We start from the raw sequence: 27,854 nt of genomic DNA on the forward strand, positions 1-27,854 counted from the left end.
AAGGATTCCAAAGTTACTAGAGGGAAGTATGGTATGAAGCCCTGTTTTGTTCATCCTTGCTGCCAAAAACTTGGCAAAATAAGGGCTTGGCTACAAAATATTTTGAAAAATTATAAACTCATAGGTAGTTGCAAAAAATTATAAACAAAATATTTTGAAAAATTATAAACTCATAGGTAGTTGCAAAAAATAGTAGAGAGGTTCTATGTACCCTTCACTCAGGTTCCCACAATGATTACATCTTACGTAACTATGGAATAAGGTCAAAACTAAGAAACTGACATTGGTGCAATGTGTGTTCTAAGTCCATCCATGTTGCTGAAAATGGAAAAAAAAAATTTTTTTTATAGCTGAGTAGTATTTCATAAGCCTGTATATGTATCACATCTTCTTTATTTGCTTTAAACTTTCAGCTCTCTATTAGTTTTATTAATAAGTATGTTCAAAATATTTTGACTGAGAGCATTTTAATCACAAAATTAACATGTTACTACTAACCCAGTTAAAATCTTACTCAACAGAACCAATAGCAGCAATAACTGAACCCCTATAAAATTATATTTGGTACACACCTTTGAATTGTCTCAATATCTACAGCATCAGTTCCTGCTTCCAAGCTCAGGGATACTGGGAGTTCTTTTATAATATAATATTTGCCTACCAGTATCTTTGTGGAGTTGAACCACAAAGCTACAAAAATATGTTTTAGAAGAATTTTTGTGCAACTTTACTTTCAGTGAGACTTATACAGAGTCACATCTATTCTGTTTGAACAACATGTAGCATGTCTGTAACGATGTCAAATTTACAACTCATACAGATTCCCCACAATCCTGTATCTGTGTGGGAAGTGTGGAAAGACTAGAAGCTATGGCAGAGGTTGTCATGACAGATGAGATGGGCTGGCTTACTAGATAAATTCAATCCTCTGAAATGACAATCTGAGTTGCCCATGAGTGTGTTTGCAACTGTAAGAGAGACTGTACCTTGGATGTTTGTAACCAACAACTTCAACGCTCTTTCAAGGTGTATCAAAGGCAACTTGCCATCCATCAAACAAATCTCACTTCCTATGAATTAACAGGGAGGCAGAGCTGTTCTTTTTCCTTTGTGTGGGCACAAAAGGTCACCAAAATGAAACTTTGCTAACGTAAGTTTTCCATCATAGGAGATTCCTCCAGTCATAGTGAGAACCCTTATAATGTTCTTGAACCCTTATAATGTGTGGTTATATACACGAGGTCTTAATAATTTATAGATTTGATATTTTCAGTTGGTCCCCAAATTATCCATCCAGTTGCAGAATTTTGATATGCTGTGGCATGAAGATAATAAAAAACAACTCATTGTAAATTGCATATCACTTCATGCATCTCTCCAAGGATTACTCTGTACTCATATTCAGTCTCTGCTTCCCCAGTGTACTGTTTTGTGTTACATCAGCAAGAATTTCTACGGATCTTGACAAATCTTTAGAGAATTCTTTGGCATAATATATCATCTGCTTTCTGGAGGTATAGGTTGAAATGAGCACCCTTTTTTTCATTTTCTTTTTGGTGACCTTGAAGTTTGAATGTTCCAGAGAATGAGCTGTTCCATTATTCTTATTTTCATATCAAATTCCAACATTAATCCAGACTAATGGTGCATATGACAATCCAGAGTTTCCAGAGGCCACTCTGAGTTCATTTTCCAAACATGTTACTTATGTTTCAGGAACATTCAGAGCAACTTGTATAGTGGTTTGTGTATTTCTTAACCCGTTGTCTCTGAGTTATAATGACAACCCACTGGCCCATCTAATCAGGACCCTCTCAATGAAACCCCACCGCCACTACCACACCATGGGCATCAGCATGACTTAGACATCCACTTCTCCCATCTCTTCTCAATGTCTTTTAACTTCTGTTTTATTTTTTCAATCTCTTTTCCTCTTTGCTGAATATTGAGTAGTTCTTCAGTTCTTTCTTCCAGTTCATTAATACTCTTTTCCATTGTATCTAATGGTGTACCCATCCACTTAGTTTTTCTAGTTTCATTTACTATATGTGTTTCTTTTCACCCAGGAGTTTTATTTGGTTCTTTTGTAAGATTCACTTGGTCAAATTCTATAATTTCTGTAACTTGTTGTACTTCAAATATTATCATTTCTTTATTAAGAGAATCAATCTGCTTATTTTATATTTCTTAATTTATAATTCTAGTATCATCTATTCTTGTAGCTATAATCTTGTCATTTGTTATTGATCTTGTTCTTGTTACTTATTCCAATGACTTGTTTCCTCTTGCAGTTGTTTTTTTTTTTTACTTTAAAAAATTTATTCCTATTGTGTTTTTATAATTTTTATATTTCAGTTAGTTTGTAATTACCTGAGGAAACTATTTGAGGTCTTGATTTAAGAATATTTATCCAGAAACTTGTTATGAATCTTGAATCACTTTAAGTTAAATTCTAAAGCTGAGTATTGTGGGACCACAATTCTAGTTTCTGGCTCTAAACCATCATGAAGACCACTTGTGAACAGCAATTTTCAAGACAGACTCTATCCAGTGGTGAGCTTGAGATAAGAAAATTTCTTTACTGTTTTCTTTTGTGGGTTATGTTTTCTTCTTTTGGTTTACATTTGCATTAAAAATGTCAACTTCTGTGTCCTGAACTACTTAAGATGGATCTTTTTCTGTCTTCATCTGGTCTAATATCTAGGCATTGTATCACCAACCCTGCTTGATGCCAATTAAAATAAAGACTCTAGGCCACCAGTGATAAGGTAATAATCACACAGGATCCATTGCTTCAGGATGGTTGGTTACCTCTGAAGATTTGCACTTTCTTGCATTTTTAACCTCTGATGATTTCCATCATTTTCCTGATAGCATAAGCATTTTAACATCTTTTATCCATGCATTTTTAGATGTTGTGAGCCAAGGAGATTCCTTGTGATATTTATTCTTTAATACTTTGGGAAGTAGAAATTTGAGCACTATTCTTAGGTACTCTAATTTACAAGGTTTCTGTTGTAAGGTAAGTTATATTGAGGAACTGATATAGTCCTCATCACTCTCCTACCCACACCACCAGATAAAAATCCTCTAGACACATCAGACTCAAACACTTGAGCTATTAGGGCCAAGTTGCCATTTTACCCCATTACAGCAAGACTGCTGCCCCAGTGCAACACTAGATAACTTCTTTCAGTAGAAGGTAGACAGAACATAAAGTAAGGAGGGACAGTGTCTGGGTTATGGATGGGCACCCAGCATGAACTGCTTATTTTGAGTTTCACAATAACCTAATGAAATTAGTAGCATTGCTTTCATTTTATAAGAAAATTGAACCTCAACAACATTAAGCAATTCATCTGAAGGATACAGAAGGAGTGAAATGTTCTGAAAGATCACCCAGGCACATCTTCCTAGAACAGGCCTTCAGAAGACCTGAGGGTTAACCATTTACTTACTTATCCACTCATTTGTGGATTTGTTCAAGAAACCCTTCTTCCTTTTTAAAAAAAATTTTATTGGGGTAAAGTTGATTTAAAGAAACTTTTCTTGAGAACTTGCCACGTGTATGACATTGTGCTAGACACTGACCTACAAAAATAAGACAAAGAGTTTACATTTTGCATTCTCATATAGGAAGGCTCAGAAATGACTTGATATATGACTGGGGTTATGAGACCATTGGGAAGGGTGTCACCCTGGAGACTGGCTCATGTGTAGTTTGGAATGGAAAAGGGAAGATGGTTCCTGATCAAAATGGGTGGTGAAGTAGAGGTAGGAACTTCAACAACAAGTAAAGGAGCAGTCTTTCTTGTTTCAGGAGCTGACTTCTTTCCTTTTTCTAAAAAGAGGAATATTAGAACTCAAAACAATTGTCTTTAAGAAGGATTTATTCTTTCTAGTTACCAGGTGCAAAGCTATCTCAGTACAGGACTGGCTCACTTGCTAGATGGGATAGATCAGTAATGGTTTGGTTATCCAGCTTGTGGTCTTTTCTAAAATTGAAACATCACACAGGAAAAGACTTGTCTAGTACAACTGCTTATAATTGCACATTCCTCTTGATCACATAAGTCCTTATATCAGGAGCTCTAATCCAATTTTCTTAGACTCCATCTCCCTACTGGCCAACACAGGTTCCTTGCTGGGTCTTGCAAAATTAAGCTATAAGCTTTTCTTCCACCAAGAGTTCGAATCTAAGCACAGATGTCAGAGTTAATCCCATTACCTTTAGGCACTCTTAACCCCCCTAGAAAAGTAAATTTGTCTTGCTGCCTTTTTTTTTTTTTTTTTTTATGATGAGGAATTCTCCTGTACTCAACAAGTTTCTTCACATTGTTGGTTACACTTAATTGGGTTTATCTTTGTCTAAAACGACATGATGGACAGGCCTTTTGGCAAGTGTTCTGTGTTTATTTCTAAGGCTTAAAATGTGGGTCATAGACACTGCTAAAGACTAACTATCCGCTGGGAATCTTTATCCCACTCTACCTGTTTATTCTAAAAACAAAACTGTCATCAATGACCCTGGAAAACAGAACCTGGAACTTTACAGATGTTGTACCAGTTACATGATATTACAGCTAAACCGAGTATGCCCAGTGGTGTTAATTGGGGTCATCTTCCAACATACTTTTGAGGTCTGTGATTGCTACCTCTGTAATCGAAGTCTCTTAAATGCTGCCTACTTATCAGTAGTTCAAACTGACCCTTGGTCTTTTAGATAAGTCACTTAGCATCAGAGTTGGGCATTTAATTTGAAATTGGGGTCTTTCCTAACTAAACTTTTGTTGAGTGATGGCCCGTATATCTGTAATTCTTGGCAGTACACTTTGGACAGGACAGAAAAGTTTGTTTCACATCCTGACTGGAATACTTTGTAAATGTGTAACCTTGGGCAAGTTACTCAAACTCCATTAGAGTTTCTTTATCCACAAAATTGGGACAATAATGTTCATCTCAAATATTTTTTGTGAGGAATAAGCGAAATAATGTATATAAAAATTTAGCATAGGACATGACTTAGAGTAAGCACTCAATAAATAGAAATTGTTCTGATTTCCTTACTAATTAAGGGCATGATGTCCACAGTTTTGACAAGAATGGGTTGCCAATTATTGCCAAGAAGAGGGAAGCTACAGATTTACACTCAAGATGGTAGGAAGAGCAAAAGTGTCCAAGTTGGTAAACAGATTTTATACACTCATCTCTGCCCAGGCTTTGGCAAATAATATTGCAAGAAATGTGAAACAAAGGGGAGGACTGCAGAAAGTGGAGTAGATTGAAATCATACAGCAGTTTTGCAGTCTGTTACCAAAGCCTGGGCCCATCATTCCTCATTATGTCTACTGCCTGCAGCTCCTCTTTGCTTCCCAGTCTAGGATTCCTGAGACCACTTTGCATGCTAGGCATTAGGTCTTAAAGCACCTAGGGGAGTTATATTGGGTGTGGTGGTGAAGGAGATGTGCTGAAGTGACTAAAAGAAGAGTCCAGCTACATTAGCGTGCCAGGGGCTTTGCTGGGAGCCTAGGAAACCATGGCCATGCCCATCTCTTCCTCAGTTTGTGTACCACAGGCCAGTGGATGAGAAAAGCAAGGCAATGCCACTGTGGAGCAGTAAGCGCCATGCCGGTTTCAGCATAGGGTTCTAGAAGCCACAGCTAGCCCTCCTGGACATCAGAGGTAGGGATGCCAATGCTGAGAAATAAAGGAGTAAATAAGTAAGTAAGTAAGTAAAGTCGCTCAGTCGTGTCCAACTCTTTGCGACCCCATGGACTGTAGCCTACCAGGCTCCTCTGTCCATGGGATTTTCCAGGCAAGAGTACTGGAGGGAGTGAACCAAAAGACAGACGTGTGTGCACGTGCATGGACCTGCCCCTGTGCGCTTAGTGGGATGTAGGGGAGGGCAGGAATGTTCAAAGGAGATGAGAGATGGAGCGTTTGGAAGGTGCTCCTGGTACGAAGATACAACTCGTGTGGCACTTGGAGGGGCAGGCATATTAGAGGAACTGTCTGCCAACTGCTGTTGGTGCCTCTCCGTGTCTTGTATGGGACTCGGTCAGCTAGGGGAGATTCCTAAGTCATGTGGAGGGTCCTCTGCTCTGAGGATGCTGCTGTGGAGACAAATGCCTTCTTCCCAGCTTCTCTTTGATCTTCCTTGTTTCCTTCTTCCAGTCCTCTCCATCTCCTCCCAGAGTGTTTCTACTGAAATCCTAGGCTTTGTCCTGGAGTTCTGCAGCTTGTGGAGCTTTCAGGGAGCAGATTCTCAGGGGTGAGGTCAGGAAGGGAACCACCACCTTCCCGTCAAACTGCACCCGTGCATTGGGCAGGGACAGTTGCTGTCTGAGTTTGCTGTCATGTCCAGCCCATTTTGGCCCTCTTCCTAATCCCTGGGACCTCTTTGCCGGCTTCCCTCTAAGAGAAGCTGGTTCTTTCAGCTCCTAGTTTGGAAAAGAAAGCATAGTCCTTTCTTCCTGCATCCCAGTTCTGTCTCAACTCCTGACGGAAGCTGTTTTACATTCCCCTGAACCCTGATTAGGAAAAGTATTCATCACCCACTATTCACAGAAATCTCTCTGCTACAATAGTCAGCCTCCCTCCTTTCTCTCTCTCTCTCTGTTTGTGTGTGAATACACACACACACACACACACACTCATTTAATCCTTCAAGAAATCATGTGAAGTAAATGTGATCATATCCACTTTTTGCAAATAAGAATATTGAGGATCAAAGGTATGATTTGTCTAAGATCACCAGCTAGTGAGTAGCAGAGAATCCATGTCAGGTCTGATTCAAAAGCCCCTGAGTTTTCTTTTGTGTTTTTAAAAAATTTTTTCTGATTATGAAATATTTATGTAGAAAAACCCAAATAATACCAAAAAAAAAAAAAGATGCAGCCTCTTATATTCTTACATCTTAACTCACTATTGACATTTTATGTATTTACCCTGTTTTTATCTTATGCAGTTTTAAATAAATGTTTATAAAATTGGCTCATATGTATGAAAGTATATATTATTCCAACTTAATTGGGGTATAACTGACACATAATACTGTTAGTTTAAGGTGTACAATGTGATGATTTGATACACGTACATTGTGAAATGAATGTCACAGTAGAATTATTAGCACATCTATCTCACAAAACTATCATTTTTTTGTGGTGACTATTTCTAAGCTCTACTTTCTTAGCAACTTCAAGTATGCAGTATAGTGTTGTTAATTGTAGTCATGGTGTGCATTACATCCCCAGAACTTGTTCATTGTATAAATGAAAGTTTATATCCTTTTACCAAAATTTCCCCATTTAACCTAACCCTCACCCCTGGTAGTCACCATTCTAATCTATTTGACTTTTTAAATTCCATATATAAGCAATCTCAAACAGTATTTGTCGCCCTCTGTCTGACTTATTTCACTGAACATAGTATGCATAAATATATTATACATGTACAGTACACATGGGTTTCCCTGGTGGCTCAGATGGTATCTTTACCATCTGTAATTACCATCTGCCTGCAATACAGGAGACCTGGGTTTGATCCCTGGGTTGGGAAGATCCCCTGGAGAAAGGAATGGCTACCTACTCCAGTATTCTTGCCTGGATAATTCCATGGGCAGAGGAGACTGGCAGTCTACTGTCTATGTCGGACACTATACAACTTTCTACAACAAATTAATTTCGAGTTAAATTATACCTATTCAGACTTTTATCAGAATTATATAAACTGAATCTCTTTTAACAATAACTTGATAAAAATATTTGCCACTTGTTTGTTGATAAACGATTCCATCACCGTTTAGATTGATAGTTTTTGAATTCCTACCAAATTATTTTTCAAATGTGTAATGATCTGTTAATATTTGCTAATTTCCTTATTTTTAGAGCAAGTGTTGGGTTGGCAACATGGACCAATCTAGTCTGTCATCTGTTTTGGTAAACAGAATTTTATCAGGACACAGCCATACATTTTTATTTATGTATTGCCTATGCTGCTTTGTATTTATCTATTGCTTTGTATTTATGTATTGCCTATGGAAGATTTGGGCTTCCCTAGTGGCTCAGATGGTAAAGAATCTGCCTGCAATGCAGGAGACCTGGGTCTATCCATGGGCCTGGAAGATACCCTGGAGGAGGGCATGGCAACCCACACCAGTATTCTTGCCTGGAGAATTCCATGGACAGAGGAGCCTGGTGGGTGACTGAGTGACTAACACCATGCCTGCTTTGTGCCTTTCTGTCAAGTTACGTGATGGTGACAAAAACAGTATGATCTGTAACACCTAAAAAACTTCACCATCTGGATCTTTACAAAAAAGTCTTGCCACCCTGCTCTAGCAAATAGACTCCTGTATTGTCAATCTCCTATTCCCTTTATCTTGGATTTTCAATACTCTTCCTGTAAGTCTTGAGTGGATTTTTTTCCTGCTGCTCAGAGAGAGATGTATCTGGACTAGGTGTGTGTCACTAAGTGGGATGCAGGGATTTCTCTCAGTTGTCCTTGTTGATCACTAGCCTTCTGGTTGAGTCCTTCTCAGATTTACAGAACACTGATTGCACATTCAATTCCTAATCCTCTGTATCCAGCTGGGGCTAGTGTAACCTGGCTCTGGAGTTCCAAGAGAGAATTTTCTGTCTTCCATCCACAGTTTTCTCTGTTACAAATCATTAATAAAATCATTGGCTCCTCTATTACTTTTGAAAGGCAATAATACAGTTGTCCCTTGAACAATGCAAGGGTTGGGGTGTCCACCCCTGTGCAGTCGAAAATCAACATGTCCCTTTACAGTCAGCCCTCTGTAATCATGAATCATGTAATACGAGGCACATATTTACTGGGAAAAAATCTGCATATATAAATGGACCCGTGCAATTCAAAGCCATGTTGTTCAAGGATCAACTACATAATATAATCTTTAAAAGCACAAATTCTGTAATCAGATTGTCTGGTTAAAATCGCAAGTCTACCACTTACTAACAATGTGGATTTGGGTAAATTATTTTTTCTTTGTTCCAATTTCTCATCATCTGAGATTATGAGAAATCTTAGGGATTATGCTATTACCTTTCTCACAAGTGTTGTGAACAAGACAGCTAGTGCTCACTGGGATATCCAGGAGCTCCTTGACATTTTCCAGGTGTCTGCTGAGATTGAGGCCATGTGACCAATTCTGGCCAATGGCCTGGGAGTGGAAGTGTCATGAATCACTGCCAGGCTGGGGCAGGTAGGAGCCGGTTTGCCTTTGCATTCTCTCTTCCTCTACCAGGCTGCCCTTAAGTAGTATCACAAGACAGAAGGAGTCGGAATCTTTGAGCTACCAAGTGGAGGATGATCTCTATTTACTCAAATCCAACTTTGCATAAACAACAAATAAACTTAGGTTATGCTAACTATGATGATTTGGGGATTATCTGTTTCATTTTACCACAGCACAGTTTATACCAATACAGGGTTGTTCTAAACACCGATTAATACATAAAAAGCACTTGGATTAATGCCTAGATTATTAAGGGCTATAAAAATGTTTTCCTTCTCCCCCTCCTCTTCTTCTTTTTAAAAGAACCAGAATTCTTAGCATGGACCTTTTTTTTTCACTTACAGCTTTACCACTCTATTCGCTATTCTACTTATGATGAACCAGCCTCATATGGAAGCATTTAACACACACACACACACACACACACACACCATCTTGTCTTAAGGAAGTTAATAGTCTACAAGTAGGGCCAGAAACTTGGAAATAGAGTAAGATAAGAAAGAGTTCTCTATTTCAAAAGACAGCAACCCACATATGAAGTTCTGCTTAGACAGTGTGTCTTCAAGCAAGAGAAAGAAATCTATGTGTCTTAGGACTTTCCTCAGGTTGCTAGGGCTGTTGTTTTGTGAGGGAAAGCACGAGCAGGCTATCATTTTGTTTACTCAGTACACTTCCATTTGCCTTACAGTTAGGAAAAATTTCTCCCAGACTCTGCAATAGGGTGATTGTATCTTTCAGTGTTAATAATTTTCATCTTTTTCTAAGTCTCCAATGGTTCTTTTTTAAACCATCAAGTCTTGTTTTCAACCTCCATCCAGTCATCTCTCTTACTCAAATTATACTCAGGCTATACATTCTCAATGAAGTTATTTTAATTCCAAACCTATTTGCTTTGATTGCTCTTTAATTAGTTGGAGGATGGAACACCAGAAGAAGAGCTTTGATTAAAAGAGTAGCTGTATATGGGAAAAGAATCTTTAAAGAGAGTGAATATATGTATATGTGTAACTGATTCACTTTGCTATACACCTAAAACTAACACAACATTGTAAATCAACTATACTCCAAAAAAAAAAAGAAACTCTGAAAATATAAGAAAGGAGTGGCTCAAGTTCAGGATTCTTTGTCCCGCATAGTGTTACTTTATTTCAAATAGCAAGTCATCCTTGGTTTCTTCTCTGATGTATCAAGTGTGCATAATCTAACTTCCCCATTCTTAGTATAGTAGCACTCTACTGTTCACAATAATCTACATCCTGAGCCCCAGTGTAGTCTTTCCATGTTTTGGACTCGTAGATCTAAGAACATGTAAATGGGCTAAACATGTAAACACTAAACAGATTTAGTCGAATAAGTAGGTAGCAAATCATGAAGGGACTTTAGCACAAAATGTGGGTCTTTGCATTGTAGAGGATGTGGTAACTTGATACAATATGCATTTACGAAGGGTGATCCTGGTAGGAAACAAGGAAGTAATAAAGAAGATGAGGCTTGAAAAGGTGTGAATAGAAATGTGGGTGTAGCCCAAGAGCATTTGGTTTACCCCCTCACCCTTCAGAGAATGGAGAAGAAATACGAACTGTTGTCAGGAAGGCAAAAATGATGCACTTGGTGTCTGGTTGAAGAAAACAGGTAGGATGATGCCAGTTTTCTGGCTTGAATCACTATCACTGTGAGTCCTGGTGTCTCTTATTCATCAAAATTCAACTGACAAGAGGAAAAGATTTTTGGAGAAGAAGGTAACTTATTTTGCATGTGTTGTGTTTGAGATATCTTGGGAATATTCTGTTGAGACGTCTGAAAGGCATTTGGATATGTAGACCCAGAACTCAGGCGTTTGGGTATATAGGTAACTAGAATAGAGAGGAGGAGGGAAACAGTGTCAGGTGACCATTAACTTCGGGGAGATGTCTGAGAGATGGCCGTGCTGCAGGAGAACCCTGAGGGGTGTGAATAAGCAACAGGGATCCGAGAAAGAACAGCAGTGTTACTGAAGGGTAACTTTAGTCTGCTGTGCCCAAAACACTCCGGGGTTTCCTGGAGATTCTAAAGGGGGAAGAATCTTAAGTGAGAGGAAGCAGGATCCTAATGTTCAGTCCATGGGGACTTTAGAGCCAGCAAAAGATGACATATTAACTTTCTCTCATTAGCCCCTGTATGCAGAATGCTTTATGCATTCATCCCTCAGGGGTTACCTTATTATTCAGTAACAGAAAAGCCTCAGACTTTCCTCTTCAAAGCATTATTGGCCTTTTACTTCTTTCATTCATGCAGAGCCCAGGGTCGCATATGGGGGTAGCAGCTTGTGGAAGTAGCAGGGACTCTAGAAACTTTCAATTCTAGATTTAAATTTTGGGTAGTAACTTACTAGCTAGAATACACGGGTAAAACTGCTTTGCTTCACTGAACCTCTCTTTTCTTATCACTTCACATACTCTTGAGGTAAAATAAGGTAATATAAAGACATTTGACACAGCTAGTTTTCCCTATCTTTGTTTTAACTGATGATGTTTTAATAGTGCTTTTATGCTTTAATGTCAGCAGCTCAGTCAAAGACCTTTCTCAGTAAAGAGCACCTTTGTGCCAATACCTTTCACTGAGGTCTGAGAACCTGACCCTCATTTTACTGCAGGTTGGTTTTAAGCTTTCAAGGTGTGTCCCTGATAGGTTCTGACTATCTAGATAGGGTCTTCTTTCACTTTGATGAAATTCCAGCAAACCATTCTTCAACAAAAATACTCCCTCCCATCGCCTATTAATGTGGCCCGTGGAAACTGCAGTCGAGTTCTCTTATAGTTCAGTCTTGTCTGACACGGTTTTCTTTGTTTGAACCCCATGAATGGAGACACTGCTGCTTCTCTGTCTGTCCATGAAGGCCGCAACTACCTTATTTATCTCCTTGAGGTTTGTGATCGCAAATTCCTATTTACCCACTACAGTCCTTGATTTTTTTTAACGAATCAATTTATTTTAATTGAAGAATAATTGCTTTACAATATTGTGATTATTTTTGCCATACATTGACATGAATCAGCCACGGGTATCCATGTGTCCGCCCGCCCGCCATCCTGAAGCCTTTCCCAACCTCCCTCCCCACCATATCCCTCCGCATTGTCCCAGAGCCCTGGCTTTGAATGCCCTGCTTCATGCATCGAACTTGCACTGGTCATCTAGTTTGTATATGTTAAGACACATGTTTCAATGCTATTCTCTCAAATCATCCCACCCTCGCCTTCTCCCACAGAGTCCAAAAGTCTGTTCTTGTACATCTGTGTCTCTTTTGCGGCCCTAAATGTAGGATGGTCTTTACTTCATAAACCATAGTCCTTCGCCTGGGGAAGCATGTGGATTCCTCTAGTTGTGTAAATGGTCCAGCCATTTTACTGAAATGTTCAAATATCCCTCGGCTATCTGAAGTTAGAGGTTCCTATGAAAGCTTTGCTAAGCTGAAATAGCTTAAAGTGAAGAAGCAATTACCTGAGGGCATGTCTTGCTAACAGAAGCATAAAATAAATGAAGATGAAGCACAGAAGCTGACAGACACAGTTCAAAGGTATGAAGACTGATGCCGAGTGTAGTTCCCAGGAAGGAGCTTGGAGGTATCCTCCCTCCGCTCAGGTGCATGCTTCCTCTGTAACGGTTGCTATAAGACCAACACTAAATGCTATTTTCATTTTTTGTCTTTCTATGTGATAGCAAAAACCTCTTCAGATTCCTTTTGGTTAGATAAAACAGGTACTAATGTAAATCTTTCATAACAGCTAGGTGGAGTAAAGTGAACTCTCGAAAAGGACGGGCTGCTTGGACCTGATAAAAGACTGGGCTCTGTCCATCAACATACTTGTGATCCTGGCTTGGTTATGGCTGCCATGGGAAAAGTAATCTTCCAGACTTTCTGAAATGAATTTTAGAGTGTCTTATTCTAGATTCTTAAACTAAGCATCTCCTTCTCTTTGTCATTGTTAGCCTGGGACCCAGGGCATTGAGTACATTTGGAAAAGCTGACCCACAGTCCCTGACCTTGGATTGCAGAGGTATCTTCAAGGTGAAGCTTCTGTGTTAGAGGATTTCCAAAGCAATCTTGAAAGACCCTTCTCTCTTGACCAGCCTTTTTGGTTTTTCAGGAAAATAAGCCATACCACAGCCTTTCTCCCCCATACCATTGTTTGTTAATTCTTTATCCCTTTCAAGAGTTAAATGCGCAATGTTTTATAGCCTGACGTAGGCCCATGTCAGGCTATGCAGTACTGTTTCCTTTCAACTACCTTCAGGAAAATAACCCAAGATATCACTCTCATGAGGCATCTTTTCTTATAAGTCCTGTCGTTCTAAATTACTTTAAAGTTAGAAACTATGGAAGATTATTTTACAATTCTGTGAATAGCATTTTAGCTTACTGAGAGGCTTTTAAACATAATCATGGCTTCCTTTTTTATCTCTAGAATTACCGTTCTGTTTTCTGAAGTTACTTTAAGGATCATCTTTCAGAAAGAAAACAACTTGACATATACACCACTTCTGAGCCTGTTTATCCAGAGTGGAGAGTGAGAACAATAATAGGCATGAAAAACAATTTCATGGGTGTTAAGCTGTGGCTCCAGGTTTCACCTTCAAGGAATCAGTGTCTCCGCTGCTGCCTCTGGGGGAAGACAAGACATGAGATGGAATATTGCTGAATTTGCTTTCTGAAGAAATATTTAGAAACACCTACTCTTCACTTTGCATCTTTTCACTGGTGCACCTGATTAAACATCTTTAAAAGTGACTGCAAAGTAAAAAAGCCACCACAATAAAGACCAGATGTAAATGTGCCTACTGGAAAAGGGAGCAAATTGAGGTGGGAGCTTGGCGTGTGGGTATGACTAGAAAAGGGACGATAAATGGGGCAGCCAGAGATATGTCTCAGGAGAAGGCTGCGGAGATCATTCTGGAAACTTCCTCAGTCTCTGGTCTATGCCAGAAAGGTTCAGGCTGAGCCAAGAGCTCATAAATATCTCTGGTCAGTGAGTTAGTCATTTAATGAATAAGGAAACGATGCACGAGCTTCAAGGTTAAAGGTTAACAGGCAGGGTTTCAAAAACAATTTCATTAAGTAGACACTAATAGATTGCAACTTACATGTTCCCACATTAAAACAAAAAATATACCTTTGAAATTTTTCTTCTAACCATCAACACTACCAAGAGTCATTAATTTTTTTTAATATACCTAATATGCAAAGTGCCTTGTTAATACATTATGTAATCATTAAATATTAAATAAACTTTGGAAGTTAAATCAGTGAAATAAAGCTTTAAAAAGGTTGTTCTAGTTGGAGAAATATTGCAAGATTTTTAAATCTTTAAATTACTTCTCAGATAGTCTTAATTCTCTCCATTTTAAAGAAATAAATATTTGAAATTATAAAAAAGAAACAATAAACTGGTTCAACTGAATGAATCTATCCTGGATTCAAAATTATAAAATAGGTAAGAGTGAGAGACTGAGGATAGCTGAAACTTTAAGAAAGAAATAAAAGAGCCATATTGTATGTAGGATGTAGTAAATATGAGGAAGTTAGCTGTGTATACATTGATCTTCCTGAGCAGACAGTGGTTCTGTAGATAGTCATTCAGGGAAGGACCTTGAATTCATCTTTCTGTTTCTCATTGTGCATTAATTCAATAAATAGGTGTTGAATTCAACTCAGTGTCACACTGGCATTATGGTTATACACTGGGTTTGCAGAAAAAAATCAGTGAAATTTTTTATAGCATATTGAATCATAGTATTTGAATTATAGTATTTGAATCAATACACTTAAGCTCTAGACTCTGTGCTGTGGATCCTCACTTTACTACTCCATGTTGGCACCGTACAAAGAATGGAATAATGTTGGAAAAAGATGCTATAAACTTTCTAGATAGGAAACATTTCATTCCATCTGGAAATTTCAGGGAAGACCTTCTAAAGGAGGTATAATGGGAGCTGAAAGACCAGTTGGATTTCATCAGGTGGGGAAGAAAGAGATCATGAAGAGTGAGGTGGGTTTGCATAGACGAGTAGAGGAGATGTGAAGGATGTTTTGGATAACAAGAAGTAAAGGGAAAGAACATAGAAGAAAATAAGCTCAAGGCAATTTTGGAAAATAGTGGACAGACTAGTCTGGCTGAAGAAGACAAATGTTGTACTGATATAGGAGATAAACTTGAAAAGATACAGATGATGGTGGAATGAACTTGATCTCTGAAGACAGTGAGAAGCTATTGAAAACTTTAAGGCTAGTAAACCACATAAGTAGAAAATCTTCCTGGCTTCCTCTAGACCAAAAATGGACCTCAAGACTTGGAATCCTATCTTGCCCAATGACTGAATTTAGTTAGAAGTTAAGCTCAAATATAGAGCTTGACTTTCAAGGGTCTCAGATCTCAGTTATACAATTATGCTATTTTGTTTACTTTCCTTTTTTATGTAAAAACACTATTTCAGGTCCCAAGAAGATATTAATGATTAAAAGAAAAATAGTGTTATCCTCATGGAGCTAACAATCTAGAGGGAGAAAATATAATGCACAGGATGAAATAAATAAAGAAAATGTGTGAATATTTTGAATATATTGCATATCTGAAAGTTGCTAAGAGAATAGATTTTAAAAGTTCTCATTGCAAGAAAAAAATTATTTTTAACCATGTAAGATGATGGATGTTAACTAGATTTATAGTGTTGATCATTTGGCAGTATGTACAAATATCAACTCATTATGTTGTATACCTGAAACTAATATTATATATCAGTTATAGCTAAATTTTTGAAAAAGAATGAATCACATAAATGTGCACATTTGTGCACTAAGTTTCTGGACAATGGCACAGACTTAAAAGAATCTTAGTAAGAATTCTTAGTAAGAATCCCCATTCAACAGACCTTAAGGGAAAGTCCATTCTATCGACTATAGTAAATGTTATATATATAACATATGCTATATGTATATATATAATATATATGAATATTAGCTAATGATGAAAGGATAAAAATAAAAAGGAGAGGGAGACAGGAAAAATTAGAGTATTGAATTTTGGATAGGATTTCCAAGGAAAACTTGTCTAAGAAGGTGACTCAAGTAAATATTTGAAGGAGTTGAGGATGAAACCGTGTGGATATTTGGAGAAAGAGCTTTTGTGGGGGAGGGAAGAGCAAGTGCAAAGGCCCTGGGGTGGGGGCATGCCTGGAATATATGAGGAAAGAAGTGGAAGGAGAAAGGATGTGATTAACAGGAGGTAAAGTGAGTGATAACACTTCAACACTGTGGTGTTGGAGGAAGACTCTTCAGAGTCCCTTGGACTGCAAGGAGATCCAACCAGTCCATCCTAAAGGAGATCAGTCCTGAATATTCACTGGAAGGACTGATGCTGAAGCTGAAACTCCAATACTTTGGCCACCTGATTGGAAGAACTGACTCATTTGAAAAGACCCTGATGCTGGGAAAGAATGAAGGCTGGAGGAGAAGGGGATGACAGAGGATGAGATGGTTGGATGGCATCACCATGGGTGATGCACATGGGTTTGGGTAAATTCTGGGAGTTGGTGATGGACAGGGAAGCCTGGCATGCTGCAGTCCATGGGGCCACAAAGAGTCAGACACGACTGAGTGACTGGACTGAACTGAACTGAAAGTGAGTGAGGTGGCCTTCCTAGGTGGCACTAACGGTAAAGAATTCGCCTGCCAATGCAGGAGATTATGTCTGCAGGAAATGCAGGTTCAATCCCTGGATTGAGAAATCCCCTGGAGGAGGGCATGGCAACCCACTCTAGTATCCTTGCCTAGAGAGTCCCATGGACAGAGAAGCCTGGCAGGCTACAGTCCATCGGATCACAAAGAGCTGGACATGACTGAGCGACTTAGCACTCACACAAAGTATGTGAGATAAGTGAGAGATAGATCACATGGCCCACATAGGTCACAGCAAGGATTTAACTTTTACTCTGGGGCCACTGTATTCTATGAGCAGAGGACTGACATGATCTATTAAAATTTCAGTGGAATCGGTGTGGCTCATGTGTTGAGAATAAGCCATGAGGATGAGCTTGAGGTAGGAGACAACAGCAGAAGCAGGAAGACCTGTTAGGAATAGGGTGGCAGCAGGAGAGAGGGTATTCAGTTTTGAATGTATTTTAAGGTGGAGTGTATATAATTTTCTTTTGGACAAAATATGGAGGAAGAGAAAGAGAGGAGTCAGGAACAGCATGGTGGATATGTCTGAGTGACTAGATTCTGGGAGGAATTGTTTTCTTTTTGATAGCAGCGGAAGGCAAGCCGTCAAGGGCTTAGTCATAGATGGGATAGGCTGGCGAGTTCTAGTAAACATCCAAGTAAAAATATCAGCTGTGAACGAAGATAGATATAAGATCTGGGGCACAGGAAAGGGGTTTAGCCTAGACACACACACACTGGATCATAGCACATGGATGGTATTAAAGCCATAAACTAGATAAGATCATCTAAGCGGAAAGAGGGCTTCCCTTCCCTTGTAGCTCAGTTGGTAAAGAATCTGCCTGCAGTGCAGGAGACCCGGGTTCGATCCCTGGGTTGGGAAGATCCCCTGGAGAAGGAAATGGCAACCCACTACAGTATCCTTGCCTGGAAAAATCTCATGGACAGAGGAGCCTGGTGGGCCGCACTCCATGGGGTCGCAAAGAGTTGGGCACGACTGAGCGACTAACACTTACTTACTTATTTACTTAGGGGGAAAGAAGCGCTCCAAGTACTGATCCCTGGGTATTGAACATTCAGAAGCAGGGAGGGTGGGAGGGCAGGGAGAACCAGCAAAAGAATCCAAGAAGGAAGACTTTTAAGATGGGAAGAGAACAAAGTGAGTGTGATGTCTTAGAAACCAGGGCAAGAAAGGGTTTCAAGGAGAAGAATGTTATCAACTGAGTCAAATGCTGCTGATAGGGAAAGTCAGATGAGGCCTGAGAAAGGAGGCCCTGACTTAGCTACATGGGCCTAAGTTGGGATATGTAGCAAAGAAGAGCAGCAAAGGTCCAAAGTAGAGTGCAGCTCAGTGCTTGGAGAGGCTGACCCTGACTATTCTGTTTTAGTTAACGTCATTCTCATGGCCTGGTGTTTTCTTAGGTGGGTACCTGGTGGGAAAAAGGCCCCTTTTTAAAAAGTGCTTCCGTGGTCTTTTGCCTGTGCGTGGATTTTATCATGTGTTCATTTGTGGATTCAAGTGGATTTTTTTTTTTTTTTTTGCCAGAAGACATATTGATGGAAGCCTCCTTTGGGCAAAGGCATGGTGCTAACTGGTGTGCTGGGTTGAGAGGTTAGAGGAAATTCAGAGAAATAGCAGAAGTAATTCCAGTGGCTCCATCACACTTCCTTTGTCATTCATCCTGGAAACAAGGCTCACTGTGGTGTCATTCATCCTGGAAACAAGAGGTAACTAGGTTGCCTCACACCCATCCAAGAGCGGGCAGGTGACCTAGGCTTAGCCAATCAGAAGGCTGCTTCTCCTCGGCTGCAGTGATTGGTTCAAGGGCCAGCAACCACGCCACACCAAAAGCTCCACCGTCTAGCACCTGCATCCAATAGCATAGCAGGCTTGGGGAGGACTGTGCTGTGAGTGGCAGAAATGGGGAAGTTTTCAGCTTCCCCAAGAGGCCCCAAACTGGCAGGGTACGGAAGGCAGGTGGCTGTGTGCTCTCCAGAGGACAAATGGCAATCTCCAGAAGCAAGTGGGAAGCTGTGACTGCAGGGAGATCCTTGGCCAAAGGGCACGTCCCACCGGGAACCTCCCTTTCCGACGTGGCCCCCCTCAGCTGACTCTTGGTACTTGGTCGGACCGACCTCAGGAGCGGCCTGGCTGTTTTGCATTATCAGCATGTATTACAAAGCCACATGATAAATGACGGCCTGTTTCCTCACTTCTGTTTTCGAGGGCACCACAAAAGGACATCACACTCAACAGTCATGCTGGACCAGAACTCCCTCCGCCCCCACTGTCCCACTGCGCCCCCTCTGCCCACCTCCCCACCACATGAGTAAGATTCTCCCCCAAGCGTGATTGATCACAGGAATGGCAGGACTCCAGCTGAAGCTGGGGAGAGAGGAAGGATGGGCACTGGGATTAAAGTGGATGGAAAAGTTAAAAGAGTGAGAATTTTTATTTTTGCAACGTGCCCCTCTGCTAACCATTATTTCAAAGCTTCCTGAATGGAAGCGAATCAGGAAACAGCAGTGGGATTAATAAAATCATACTGGAGAACAGCTGGGGATAGCATCGGTGATCATTAATAACACCACTATTGTGGTCATACACACACTTGGCTTATATCTTTTTTTCCTCCCAATGTCCCCAAATTTATTTATTCTTTTTTGGACAATCAGAGTGTAATTCAAAAAGTTAAGTGACTTGCCCAAGGTCATCCACACTGGATCAAAACAGGGCAAGAATTAAAATTATGTTCTTGTAATGTCGTTCCTTCACCCCTCCACACTGGATGTGCTTAGCTTTCCTGGCTGTGCCCTTCTGCCCCCTCTGCCTGGGGCGGTTCAGCTCATTTTAAGTCTCAGTGAACAAGGCGAACAATGTTACTTTCAACACTAAGCCTGAAGATGAATGTCCTAGAACGAATCCCCATTGCTTTTTCTGGCGATTGACCTGGTTGACCTGGCCTGAAAATTGCCTTAAGCAAAAGCATTTCAGACCTTAAAGAATTTATTTTCTTTTGTTCTCCTCTCTTTTCTTTGTGGCAGGGACTTTTGTCCACCTAGTTCTCAGTTTTTAAAGAAAATATCCGTTGACCTTAACTTCTTTTTCTGTTCATGTGCTCATTCATTCATTCATCAACTACATTTATAAAGCGTAAATATTTATTGAGCACTTACTATGAACCATGCCAAGTTCTCGAAGGGCAGTGGCCCAATCCAGTTAGGGGGTTAGGACATCTTTCCTTGGGCAAGGACAGATTAGCTGGGACTTGAAGGATGACTGGGGTTTAATCAGGCTAAGATGGAGCTGAAAGAAAATCCCAGGACAGCAGGTACATACAGCTGAAGGCAGTAGGAAGCAGGGCCCCTCAGAGAAGTGCCCAGGTGTTCAGTTAGCAAGAAGGAGGACTTTGAGAGATAGACTCTAGAAGCATAAAGTCTGTTGAGGGGTATGGACTTTCTCCCAAGAATCATGGGAAACTAGGAAGGTTTTAAATACACAAGCTTCTAGCTCCATCTCTTTCTTCTCCCTTCATCCTAGAACTCTAATGGATATGAGAGAAAAATCAAGTCTTTTTTTTTTTTTTTTAATTTATTTTTTCAGTGGGTTTTGTCATACATTGACATGAATCAGCAATAGATTACACGTATTCCCCATCCCGATCCCCCCTCCCACTTCCCTCTCCACCCGATTCCTCTGGGTCTTCCCAGTGCACCAGGCCCGAGCACTTGTCTCATGCATCCCACCTGGGCTAGTGACCTGTTTCACCATAGATAATATACATGCTGTTCTTTCGCAACATCCCACCCTCACCTTCTCCCAAGTCTTTTTATTTTAAAAGATACCTGAGTTCCCAGGCCCTGGCCACTCCCATGCCTCCTTAACTGTGTGTGTGAATCCCTACTCCCCGGGCCTTCCCATTACAGTAAGAGAGGAGGGGGCAGTCCTAGGGTATGGGTCATCCCTTGGTGAGATCTAATTTCAAGAGTGGCGCTAAACAGAAAATGGTTAAGAGAACCCCAGTGACTAAGGCAACGCAGAGAAGGGGATTAGGGGACAAACACAGCTGGGGAGGAACAATCCTAAAATTCTGTGATCCAGGGCCAAATTCCACAAGTGCTTCAAAAAGCGCCTACCAGGCCACACTTGTAACTGTGCGGGGAATCAGCACAACGACCCTCCTGTCTCCTGCTGACTTGTTTTGGGTGTGCCCTTGAGATTCCAGCCCCGATTCTCCACTCAGGGAGTGGAATCTTGGAACGTGCTCCCTTTTTAAACCTCCGACCTTGCCTGTTCACCCATGCACACCCCAATTCCACAGAACTGCCTGTGATGAAACCATTTTCATCACTGCTCCCGCAGCTTCAAAGCCATTCCCTCTGCTGCCCACGGAGAGTAACTGTCTTGTCTGGGGCCTCCCTGGGATTGGAAGAGAGGGAAAGGAACCTTACTGTTCACCAAGCATAATGATCCTACCTTTGCTCTGGCTGCTTGGATGCTTCCTCAAGACACCTACCTCCCATGGAGTCTCTGCTTATCTATTACCTTCTTACTCAGGTCCTCTCTGTCTTATTTAACACCACCCACCTGCTCCATACTTCTTATCCTACTTTCCTTTTACCTTTTTCTACACATCTGTCTTAGAATACACTAATTTATTTATGTACTATGCTTATTGTTTATTGTCTGTTTTATCCAACTAGAATGCAAGCTCACAAGGGCATGGGCGTGTCCCAAGCTCACATAGCATTGCTTGAGTGTGGTGAGTGTTCACTGAGTGGATGAATATTCTGCCAGCAGGATGATGCGTTGTTTCCTCCATTATTAGTTTCATGCTTTGTTGGCAGTGGACACTGATGTCATGCAAGAGGTTATGTACAGGCAACATCTCCCCTCCAGGGTTCTCGGAGGTACCTCACATTCAGTCAGTTTTCCTTTGACATGTAGGAATGAGACAAAGGATAAGAAATCAGTCTCTGATAGGCACCGAGCATCAAGGGGGAAAGGTTTGACACCCACAGGCAGATATACAAACCAATGCTTTTAAAACAGGGGCAGGTGTTATGAGCCCTGAGAAATGTCCGTTGGTACGAACTCTCATGAAGTCAGGAGGTGGCAGGCCAGCAAACAGTGACCACACTCCAATCAACAAGGTCAGCGAAGAATTTACATGCAGGAAGTCATCTATTTTTAATATTGCAATTGCTTTCCTGTTTTCCTTTATTCGGTATGTTACCGCAGGAGCCCCATTCCAAGAGTTTTGTTTGAATGCTTTCCTCTCCTATTTTTCTTTTTTAAATTTGGATGCAACCTGGTATTTCCAGAGAGCAAATGTTCTCCTATTATTTAAAGAAAACCAGGAGGAGTCCGGGTCATCTGTCAGGCTGAACAATGCTGGCCTGATGTAGAGAGTGAGGGTCACAAAGGTTGGAGATGCTTAAGGGTCAGGCTGAAAGTGATCTCTCTTGGGGGGATGGTGTGAAAGAAGGGCTGGGTGAGCCAACCCAATGAAGCAGGAGGTTTCTTGCCAAATTGGCAGCACTTGAAGTGAGTCCCCAGTATTCCAACCCCCACTCCTGTCCTACCTCACCACACCCCCATAGAGCAAGAGGGAGACATTCCTTTCATACCCAAAACACTCCAAGCCCCTCTTGGATGTATTTTCCTGGCCAATTATCTGTTATTCAGCTGAGATTTTGTAGACTTTGTATTTTCCAAGCACCAAAATTGCAAAGTTTCCCAACTATTTGATTATAACTCTGCAATCAACTCTGTTTGCTTTATTCTTTCATTAGCCCTTCACAGTGCCATGATCGGAACAGAGGCAAAGGCAATCAAGAGATTTTTCTGAACACAGATTCTTTTCTTTTTGCCACACTATGCAGCATGTGGAACTTCCCTGACCAAGGGTCAAACCCCGGCCCCCTGCAGCAGAAGCAGAGAGTCTTATCCAGTGGATCACCAGGGAAGTCCCAGAACACAGATTCTTTATTGTAATGCAGTTAACGTTGAGCTACATCTGTGCCAGACTAATGCAGTTCACTGGGTCCTAAGTGTCCCAAATGGTCTTCCCTTTGTGGCTGAAGCACTTGAATTTGAGTTGATGGACTGTTGGTCATTCTTGGAGTTTACTCCTGGGTCTTTCATCGACCCCTCTGGCCTGGTTATTTCAGCTCTGCTCAAATAGTCTCAGGGAAGGCACTTCCCTCTCTGAGTAGCAGCCCTGGACTTCCTGCCCTGACCATGCAGATGTTTCCATAATTTCTCCTGGAAATCTTGATGGTCCCGTGCCCCTTGCAAGTCCTAGGTTATGCCCACCCCCTCTTTCTATGTCCCCCATTTGGGATCTCTAAGTCATATTCGGATGTCCAGTTGGGGCTCCTTTTTGCTGGTAGCACAGCTCTACCTATTTTTCTTGTGACTTCAGCAGACTCTTAAGGGAAATGTTTTTATAGAACAGAAAGGTGTTAAGTGCACTCACCTTTCACAAAGACATGGCAACTAAGAAACAACCCTGAATTTTTTGTATTCAGAATGATTCCAAACATTCACCCATGAATGCAAATGGAATTTTGCAGTGAGCGAAGCTAATGCCATATTAGAAAAGAGAACCTGTCAAATTTAAGTAATTCATTACTGATCAGAGCAGAAGTCCAACAAAGAACTCTCCCTACCAGTACCATCTCCAGATCTGGAGTTATGTTTTAGGGAAACAAGGCTTTCCACCTTGTAAGAGTCAAGCTAATAGTCCCTTGTTCTAGACACTCACTTCTGTCGTCTCTGACATCCATATGCTTTGAAAAAGCGATTGTATTATTTGAGCCAAAATTGGCTTATCCTGTACCTTGTTCAACAAATAATATAGGGGAGAATACATATAATAAAATATAGGCCTAAAATTGAGTAACAGGGCCAGAGAAATGTAAATTATAACAAATGCAGAGTAAAGATGAGGGAACTCGAAAAATCTTATCAAGTTACCACAGTTGAGCAGTACATTTGCCTCAGAGCTCCCTGACGGCCAAGGCAAAGAAAGAAATGTGGTCAGCGGTGTGCTTGCGAAGTCACTTCAGTTATGTTGACTCTGCCATCCTATGGACTGTAGCCTCCCAGACTCCTTCGCTGTGGCATTCCCCAGGCAAGAATATTGGAGTAGGTTGCCATGCCCTTCTCCAGGGCATCTTCCTGACCCAGGGATCGAACCTGTGTCTCCCCTGCATTAGTAGGCAGGTTCCTTACCACTAGCACCACCTGGGAAGAACTGTGGTCATTTACACAGATGCTTTTATCCACTAGGGGAAAAAAATATATACCCTTTCCTCAGGAAGCAAAGCTTTTTGATTTTAGCTTTGAAGGATTTGTCTCATGGAAGGCTTCAGCACTTTCATAAAGTTAGCTATTTCAGGATATATCTATGAAGTGAAATCTTGGGTAGGATGCAGAGTTTCTCTGAGCAGCAGTTTTTCATCACGTCCAATCCATTTTAGGGGGCCCATCGCCCATGCCTGGACAGAGCTAAAGATGAATCATTTCAATAAATGTATTTAAAGATTTCATGTGTGAAGCACAAATATTCAATGCATGATACTTGTATTTAAGATTGTCATAAAATGTGAACAACAAGCTGTTAGGTAGATTCATTTTCCAAAGAAATTTCCCATCCCTTTTTGATGTAATTGTGTAAAGAGGCTGGATCTGTATATATCTGAAACTACTCACGAATGACCATATTTACACCCCCAGGATTTTTCCTGACTGACTTGGTAAGGAATGTGTCAGTCCCTAAACTAACCTGTCTGGCCAAGGGTACAATACTCTCTGCAGGCCAGACTGGGGCTGGAGTGGGATCATTGTCTCTCAGGTGAGGTGTGGATTCTGCCACCCATACCAAAGCCACAAATGTCTACTCCCCGGTTTTCCCTTCTTCACACAGGTCCCCTCTTTGCTAGCCTGGATAATTTAGTTTCTTCTGAGATCCTCGCAACCCAGATTCAGTTGCTATCTCTAACTGAGCTCCGGAAGACACAGAAGACATACAACATTCACTTTTCCTAGTGTTGGAAGAGAAACAGTTAATCGTGAGGAAGCAATAGTTCTGCTCCCTTTTCTGGCTAAAGCAACTTAATTTGCAAAATATTTCCTATCACCTCACTGCTGTTACCCAGGGAGCTAGGTGGAAAGCCTCCAGTATTTGTGTAATTCTTTAAATCCTGCCCTCCTATTAGCCACAAACCCTGCTTGGGTCACTTGACCCCAGAAAAGCAAGACTGAAAAACAGGACATCCACACCAAGAGCCTCACTGAGAAAACTTCATCAGCTCTTGATATGAATTCCGGCCTAAGTCGGAGGAGCGCTCTCACGCCTATCCTGGTGCGGCTGGAGGGCCGCGTCTTTGACGTACGTTCTTTTTCTTCTCCTGACCTGGACCGGATGTCCGCTCTTATTCCGTGTCACACTCCAATTGCGGGAGGGCGGGCAGCTGGATGACTCTCATCCGGGGAGATACACCTCTCCACTCAGACCACACAGTGCTGTCCTCTCTATCAGTCCGGGGAACGTAGGAACAGGGGCATGTGCCTGCTTGCTTGGTTGCTCAGTCATGTCCGACTCTTTGCGACTCCATGGGCGGTAGCCTGACAGATTCCTCTGGCAGGGCAAGGACTCCATGTAGTGATCACTTGTCCATGGAATTCTCCAGGCAGGAATACTGGAATGGGTGGCCATTCCCATCTCCAGGGGATCTTCCTGACCCAGGAATCGAACCTGGGTCTCCTGCGTTGGAGGCGGATTCTTTACCAGCTGAGCCAGGAACGGGGGCACAGGTGGTGTGAAATAATACTACTTAAACATCATTTTTTGTCCTGAAGCCAGTCTGCAGTGCACATGGAATGTCATCACTGCAATGCATGCTTGTGCTGTGTTAGCCACTGAACACATTATGTGTATGTACAGTGTACAAAACAGACTTACCCGCCTAAGTCTGGTAGGTTACGAATCACTTTTCCCTCATCTCCAAAAATCAGTTGAAAATATTCCCTGAAGATATCCATTTTGAACCTCAAATTCAACATGTCTCAGAGACTTTGCTATGACCAAAACTTCAGAATCATCTTTGTCATCTCCATTTCCTGTTCTCCATCTAATTATGTATCAATCTGCTTACCCACCTGTCCTCCCCTCAGAAAACATCTCCTGAGCTCCTCGCACTGGGCAAGGCCCTGAGTATTAGATGGGGAGGAAGAGCAGACAAGGTCTCTCCCTCATGAAGGCTCCCATCCAATAGAGAAGACAGGTGTTACTCAACTCATCAGAGACACAAATAATGAATTATAACCAGGACAAATGCTAAAAAGAGAAGTAAGCTCAGTTGATGCGTATTTCACAAGAAGCATCCTGAGTTTATTTTTCACTTTTAAGTTTATTTTTTCTTTCCCTTCACCAGGCCATACACCTTGAGCAGGATTTATAATCTCATGTCCAGATCTCTGCAGTAAACCTTCCGTTCTCTTCCTCTACTCAGCACGATATGAGGACTCCTCACTGCCGACACACTTGGGACCTTTCTGCCTGGGTGTCTCATTCTTTAATGGTCCTTACTATTTGACCCGGTCACCATTGTTCTCGCTCCAAATTCTACCACTCTCTAAGATCTAAAATATGCAAATGAACTTATTTACAAAACAGAAGTAGACTCACAGACATAGAACACAAACATGGTTACCAAAGGGGAAGGGGGGAGAGGGATAAATTCGAAGTTTAGGATTAAAATATACACATTGCTGTATATGGAGTAGAAAACCAATGAGAATCTACTGTATAACTCAGGGGACTATACTCAATATCTTGTAATTGATAACCAAAAAGACACTAAAAATGCATAGAATGTGTATATATGTGTGTATATATATATATGGGCTTCCTGGCTAGCTCAGCTGGTAAAGAATCCACTTGCAATGCAGGAGACCCTGGTTTGATTACTGGGTCAGGAAGTTCCCCTGGAGAAGGGATAGGCTGCCCACTCCAGAATTCTTGGAGTGGCTCAGATGGTAAAGAATCTGTCTGCAATGCGGGAGACCTGGGATCGACCCCTGGGTTGGGAAGAACCTCTGGAGGAGGGCATGGCAACCCGCTCCAGTTTATTCTTGCCTGGAGAATCCCCATGGACAGAGGAGCCTGGCGGGCTACAGTCCATGAGGTCACAAAGAGTCGGACATGACTGAGCGACTAAGCACAGCACAGCACATACATGAATCATTTTGCTTCTACCTGAAACTGACACATTTTAATCAGCTGTGTTTCAATAAAACTTTTTCAAAAAAGACCCAGCGGAAGTGTGACCCCGTCATCTCTAGCCAGAATTGGACTCCTCCATCTCCCTCCAAGGTGCAGTCCTTGTCCTCGTCACTTTGGTGGCACATCTTACACACCACAGTCACGTGTGTGTATCCTCTCACCCATGTGTGTGCAAATGCCTGCAGGACACGGACTCCGTGTAGTGATCACTTGTCATAATTTTGGCTGCACCAGCCTCTGAAATCCCTTTCCATGTTTTGGGAATTGAGTGTTTGTTAAAGACTCAACCCACATCCTACAACAGAAGTTCCTAGGCATTCGTGTTCCCAGGCGTCTTCGTTGTTAGGGTTCAGACAAGTGACTGTGTTTTTCCAAATGAAGAGGTAATGATGCCGAGCAGCAAGGATATCAAAGACGCTCTCTGGTGGAGGCTGCAGCCCTGCCGTGGTGATGTGCTGCTGACATCTTCCAGTGCCCATTATGATGCAGTCAATGGTGACAATTTCCTTACCAGATTGGGTCTGTGAAATGACTTTAGGGTTTGTCCCCATTGGCATAGCCATGTGTCTCCAGGATTCTGTGAGCGACTCAATATCCTTCTATAAACCCC

The 27,854-nt window shown here is 41.4% G+C and overlaps 1 pseudogene; it reads right to left on the reverse strand.

The window, feature by feature from the left end:
- Positions 1-510: 510 nt before the first annotated feature.
- On the reverse strand, positions 511-27,795 carry LOC122696652 (annotated as a pseudogene).
- Between the last annotated feature and the right edge of the window lie 59 nt (positions 27,796-27,854).

The sequence above is a fragment of the Cervus elaphus genome, chromosome 6, assembly GCF_910594005.1.
Source record: "Cervus elaphus chromosome 6, mCerEla1.1, whole genome shotgun sequence".
In the NCBI taxonomy this organism is placed as follows: Eukaryota; Metazoa; Chordata; class Mammalia; order Artiodactyla; family Cervidae; genus Cervus; species Cervus elaphus.